We start from the raw sequence: 7,255 nt of genomic DNA on the forward strand, positions 1-7,255 counted from the left end.
TAATTCTTTTAAAAAAAACAAACGTTTTATTAGGGGCTCATACAACTCTTATCACAATCCATACATCCATACATTGTGTAAATCACATTTGTACATTCATTGCCCTCATCATTTTCAAAGCATTTACTCTCCACTTAAGCCTTTTGCATCAGGTCCTCTTTTTTCCCCCTCCCTCCCCACTCCCTCTAGTATTAATTCTTATAAATGACATTAATAGCACAGAAACACTAGAGTCGCTCTGAGTCAGAACCAAATTACCGAGAGTAGGTTGAGCTTTGTTTTCATTTGAGCGGCCCAAATGGCTTGTGATCAGCTGCTATGAAAACAGTTGGTGGCTCGGATGTATCCAGGGGTGTCGCTGAACACAGGCTTATCTTCTGCAGTGATGAGGGCTAAGAAGAGCTTACAGAGCAGTGGGTGGACTGTAACACACAAGATCACCATGAGCCCAACTCACTTTAACAGTGGTCTTGGCTTTTGTGTAAGGTAATGAATGGGTAAAAGAGTCTGTTCAACAAACTGTAGTGGAAAAAAACTGGATATCTATGTAGAGGGAAAATGAAACTTACATACATATAAACTAACATGAGATGGATTTTATCTACAAGTAAAAATTCTTACTATTGAACTTGTAGGACAAAACCTAGGAGGAAGAAAATTTGTAAACTTGGGGGAAGCAAAAAATAAATTTGGACACAAAAGCAATCAACCATGAAAGAAAAAAAATGGATACATTGGTTTCATCAAAAAGAAAAAACAAAAACCCGAAAGATACTGTTCCAAAAATTCCATTAAAATAATGAAAAGCCAAGACGCCATTTTGACCTTGGACTAAAGGCCTCCCTTATCTGCATGCTGTGTCTGTGTCTTTCATGTTGTCTTTCTCCCTTTTAAAACTCAATGTGAAAAAAAGAAAAGACAATATTCTCCTTTATAATAGTAATAGTAATAATAATATAATAAAGGATTCCAGAGGAATGGCAGAGTGGGGCAGGGAGGGAATAAAGAGCTGAGATCAAAGGGCTCAAGAAGAAAGATAATGTTTCGAAATTGTTGATGGCAACATTTGTACACGTCTGCTTTATATATTGGAGGGATTGTTATAATATATGTAAGAGCTCCCAATAAAATGATATATTAATTCAAATAATATTAAATCGAAAAGGCAAACTAGACTAGAGGAAGATAGTTATCCATATCTGATGAAGGCATTCATAGACCCCAATAACAAGACAAAATAGCACAATTAAATGAAAAAAAACATTTGAGCAGATACATCACAAATGAAGATCTATACATCTTCAACAAGCCCATGAAAGCGTGCTGCACATCAAAATGAACATAGTCTCCGGGCGAAGGACCAAAGCCAAGGATGCACAGAGCATCCAAAACAAAAAGAAGAAAAGAAAAAAAAAAGTGCACCAGAGCTGAACGACATCTTTCCCTCCTCCCCCAGCGGGGGCACTGGGCACTGGCACCGTGGGGAGGGGATTGCTCACGTCTCCACAGGCAGGGGGAGCAGACCTCTCCCAGTGCAGGTGCACCGAGCCCAGAGGGCGAGTCCCTGCTCAGAGCTGTCCACGCACAGAGTATGACAAACTCGTCCCAGCTTGAGCTATGACGTCCTGCCCCCTAGAGGTCAGCGACACAGGGGACAGTGCTGAAGACACCGCCCAGGGAGAGCAGTCTGTCTGTCCCGTTCACATGGAAACAAACTAAGAGGGAGAGGGAGAGGGTGTGCGGCCTCATTCGGACACACCGAGCCCGGAGGGTGATGGTGCTGCTTGGAGAAGGTGCTTCACCGAGGACGGCTGCGCTGGTCGCAGCCCCACGTGTCCCGTCTCCGCATTGATCACAGCGCTGAGAGGACAGCTCCGGGGATACCGTGCAGTCGCTCTGAGCCCCCGCTAGGGGACAAGTCAAGAGGGGAGGAGTACAGCTGATCAGCAATGGGAGCAAAACCACGAAGTCACGGAGGAATCCCAAAAGTAGACTTGGCGCCTCATCTAAGCGCTTGGACAATATTCACAAAGGTCAGCAGTCAGACCCGGAACTTTCCTTTTTTTAAATTCATTTTACTGGTGGCGCTTACAGCTCTTATCGCAATCCATCTGTGCCAAGCACATTTGTACACATGCTGCCAGCATCATTCTCACAACATGTTCTTTCTACTTGAGCCCTTGGGATCAGCTCATTCCCCCCCTCCCTCATGAACCCTTGATAATTTATTATTATTTTTCAAGTCTTAGACCAACCACTCTCTCCCTTCACCCACTTTTCTGTTGTTCGTCCCCCTAGACCTGGAACTATGTACATGTGTGTTTCTCTCTCTCTTTTAAATGTCTATCTATACAAGCTAGTCAAGACAAGCAATCTCAAGGAGACAGCAATGGACTCATGGCTGGCGGTGGGGGATGGTCATGGAAGAGGGGGGATGGGAGGAGGGGAACAGTGAGCCAATATGCCAGCGATAGGGGAATAGCAAAGGGTTTTAAACCGATAGTAAGGGGGATGTTGGGTCCCTGGGGATTTTTGATCAATAGAGATGTACTCAAGAGGAATTACTGAGAGGCAAATGATGGGCAAACATGATAGTGGGGGAGGAGGAAAGATAAAAGAAATAGAGGAAACAAGGAAGTAAAAATTATATGTATAGTTATAAATATAAATATCTCTCTATGTCAATTTATAGAGATGTATTTATCTACACACAGTATATACTCATTTATAAACCGAGTTTCTCAGCACATTTTAAATGCAGTTTTTGTGGTAAAATCAGGTGCCTCAGCTGATCTTTGGGTGACTTATCCTCTAGTATATAGGATGTAGAATAAGGGAGCAGATGGACTTTGGGTCTCTATTTAAATCCTACCTCAGTACCAGAATGCTTTGTTCTAGTAACATGACAATGTACGATTCTCATTCCCGACACAATCACTGAAGAAAAAATAGGTGTATAAGCAAATGTGGTGAAGAAAGCTGATGGTGCCCGGCTATTAAAAGATATAGCATCTGGGGTCTTAAAGGCTTGAAGTTAAACAAGCGGCCATCTAGCTGAGAAGCATCAAAGCCGACATGGAAGAAGCACACCAGCCTGTGTGATCATGAGGTATTGATGGGAATAGGTATCAGAAATTCAAAAATAAGCAATGAAATTGATCTGAAGGAGTGTAGACAAAGTGGAGACCCAAAGCCCGCCTTTAAGATAATTGAACAGTCCCTCACAGAAGGGCCACATGGAAGGGACACTATATTGAATGTGCATTAGAACACTGACTAAATGTATAACTATGCTACAGTTCTTTAAAATTTCCTCCTCCCACTCTTATGGCCTTAGTTTTACCTCACTAATCTTGCTAGAACTGCGTTTGTACATTGGTACAATTAAGGTCTTGATGCACGAAATCCAAGATAGGTAAACCCATTAGAAACAATAATGGGAGTAATGATTACCTGAGGATATGGGAAGAGGCGGGTAGGTGGGGGCGGGGGGAGAGCGCAGAATGGGTAACTGATAGCAACAATGACTGTATAACCTCACTCAAGGGGAATGACCATCAGAATTTTAGGTAATGGACACATTGGATGGTGTAAGTTATGGCAAAAGAAACCTTTAATAGTAATACATATTAAGGGTTCAGGGAGGTGGTAGGAGGTGGGGAGAAAAGGGAACTACTATCAAAGAGTTCAAGAAGAAAAAAAATGTATTGAAAATTATGTTGGCAGCAATTGCACAATTGTATGGATTGTATTATATATGTAAGCGCTCCTAATAAAATGGTTATTTATTTATTTATTTTAACAATTTATTGGGGCTCATACAATTCTTTTCACAGTTCATACATATACATACATCAATTGTATAAAGCACATCTGTACAGTCCCTGCCCTAATAATTTTTTTCTCCTCTTTTCTTTTTTTACATTTTATTAGGGACCCATACAACTCTTATCACCATCCATACATATACTTACATCAATTGTATAAAGTACATCCATACACTCCCTGCCCCAATCATTCTCAAAGCACTTGCTCTCCACCCAAGCCCCCTGCATCAGGTCCTCTTTTTTTTTTCCCCTCCCTCCCCTTTCCCCCCTCCCTCATGTGCCCTTGGTAATTTATACCTCGTTATTTTGTCATATCTTGCCCTATCCGGAGTCTCCCTTCCCCCCTTCTCTGCTGTCCCTCTCCCAGGGAAGAGGTCACATGTGGATCCTTGTAATCAGTTCCCCCCTTCCAACCCACTCACCCTCCACTCTCCCAGCATCGCCCCTCACACCCTTGGTCCTGAAGGTATCATCCACCCTGGATTCCCTGTACCTCCAGCCCTCATATGTACCAGTGTACAGCCTCTGCCCTATCCAGTCCTGCAAGGTAGAATTCGGATCATGGTAGTTCGGGGGAGGAAGCATCCAGGATCTGGGGGAAAGCTGTGTTCTTCATCGGTACTACCTCGCACCCTAATTAACCCATCTCCTCTCCTAAACCCCTCTATGAGGGGATCTCCATTGGCCGACACTTGGGCCTTGGGTCTCCACTCTGCAAGAAAGTGTGCTCCACAGCCTCTATCAGCAGGGTAGTGCAAAACCCTGAGACATGCTCCACCTCCACTGGCATGGCTAAACCTAGAAAGACTGACAATACCCAGCATCGAGTCTATAGAGCGATGTAGACTTACCACTGCTGATAGGAATATAAAACCACTTGTAAAAGTGGAATACCAGCCACTTGAAAAATCTCTTCGGAAGTTACTTGTAAACCTAGGCTTACTATATAACCCAATTGAACTCCTAGATATTTACCCAAGAAAAATAAAAACACAGGCCCACAAAAAGACTTGCACACAAATTTTCACATTTATGTTCATAATATGCAAAACTGTCAACTCACATTTCCATCCAACAGATGGATGCAGAAAAATTGTGGTACCAACTTCTGAAAGGGATCCCATTAGAAGGTTCTTGATAGACTGAGGGGGAAATGTGGAACAAAACTCAAAATTATAAAAGAAATCAGGCTTACCTCTTTTTTCTGCATAAGATTATACTTTTATTTTTAAATTATTTTTAAAATTATTTTATTAGGAGTTCATACAACTCTTTTCACAATCTGTACATACATCATTTGTGTCCAGCACATTCATATGTATGTTGCCATCATCATTCTCAAAACACCTGCTTTCTACTTGAGTCCTTGGTATCAGCTCCTCATTTTCCCCTTCCCTCCCCACTTCCCCCTCCCCCCGAACCCTTGATAATTTATAAATAATTATTATTTTATCATATCTTATACCTTCCATATTCTTTAACACCATGGTCCAAATGAACGATTTCTTCTGTTTTCCTTATTCAGTGTCCAATTTCCACAAGCATATGAAGCAACTGAAAATGCCATGTCTTTCTTGGGTCAGGCGCACCTTAGTTCTGAAAGTAACATCCTTCCTTTTCAACACTTGGAGGAGATTTTGTGCAGCACATCTATCTAATGGAATGCATTGTTTGAATTTTCTTTTTTTCCCCAGGCTTCCTAGTTTTATTTGTTTTTAACATGTTCCATTCTATAGAGCATAAATATTACATTTATAAATTTAAAATTTCAAGACATTAAATATAAAACACAATTCAAATAAAACAATGCATTTGGTCTCGTGAGTACATTTATGAAACACAATAACAAAATACAGCTTCAAATAAGTGAGCATCCCTATGCAAAGGCTTGCCCAATAAGTGATATTTTAAACAGCAGAAATAAAAAAACACAGGAAATGTCGATTAGTGTTATTCTTCCCGTAGTACTGCAGGAGATAAAGAGCAAAGTTTCAAATTCTAGCAGTGATAATAACATTAAATTACTTTGTCATCTGGAATGCTCATCTGGGATTCCTGCTCAGCCTGGACACGAAGGAGGAAAAGGAGGGGGGCCTGAGGACATGGCACCCAAATACGAAGCTGAGCCCCAGCCGCATTGTTTGATTTCTTGACTGCTGCTTCCATGAGTATTGATTTTGGATCCAAGCAAGACAAAAGCATTGACAATGTCAATCTCATACCCATTGATTCTGGTGTTACCTTCTGCTCCCGTTGTGAGGATATTTGATTTCTTCACATTGAGCTGTCACCCACACTGAAGGCTGCAAACCTTGGTCTTCATCCGCAAGTGCTTCAAGCCCTTCTTGCTTTTCAGTAAGATGTGTCATCTGCATATCCCGGGTTGTGATATGATAAGCCTCCCTCCTATCCTGACGCCACGTCCTTCTTCATACAATCCAGCTTCTCCGATGATTTGCTCAGCATACAGATTGAGTCAGAATGGTGAGAGACTACTTTGGTAAGTTTTTTGGTAAGAATTAATACCAAACTAGTCTCAAGGAATCAGCGATTGAAAAAGTCTCAAAAGTCCAATTCTTGCAAGGCAATAGTCTGCTCCAGCTCTGCCCATTGCACTTAACCTTGAGGAGATTCCCTCGGCTCTGTGTTTTTCAAATTGCTGCAGCATCCTGCAGAACTCAGTTTGAGGAAATGTCTCACATGGTCGTCAGTACCAAAGGTCAGGCAGGGGTGAGCTAGATGCTGGGTCCAGAGGACACACTCCACTCCACGCTCTTACCAGGGATGAGAGCACACCCCCTGCATCTTGGAGGGCTCATTTTACACTCAGCAAGATGGCAGTGCAGGGAATCTTCTTCACAGGGACTCGCAGGAGAATCCTATCAGTATCCTCTCCCACCTTATGACCTATCAAACCCATCTCGAGAAAGGTGATTTGGTGGGAGTTACAAGGTTATATTCAGATTTTATCCAAATATAATAATCTATTCACTCATGAACTGTATTTTATTTATGCATATGAGACCTGGGGCCTCTGGCAAGATATTTCCAATAGGCATTGACCTTCTACTAATCTTAATCAGCCAAATTTTCTCTCGGGCCTTTCCAAAAACAGTTTTTTTCCTCCAGTCATTTATAGTATATAATTTCTTACATCCATTATAAGTAATATTTATCAGAATAATCAACAAAGAATGCGGTCTGATTCATACCCTCTACTAAGGTCAGATCTTAATTTCATCTTATTCCTGTTAACAGTTACAGCCCTTCAAAATGGGACTCGAGCCACACACGTATGAAATCTGGAATTATAATAATCACATAAGGTATTATGGCTATAAGGGACATATTAATTGACTATAACTCAAACACATCCCTGAAGCACACCTTTCCTGATTTTAAATCAGTGTTCTCTTGACGCAGTTGCC

The sequence above is a fragment of the Tenrec ecaudatus genome, chromosome 14 (assembly GCF_050624435.1).
Source record: "Tenrec ecaudatus isolate mTenEca1 chromosome 14, mTenEca1.hap1, whole genome shotgun sequence".
In the NCBI taxonomy this organism is placed as follows: Eukaryota; Metazoa; Chordata; class Mammalia; order Afrosoricida; family Tenrecidae; genus Tenrec; species Tenrec ecaudatus.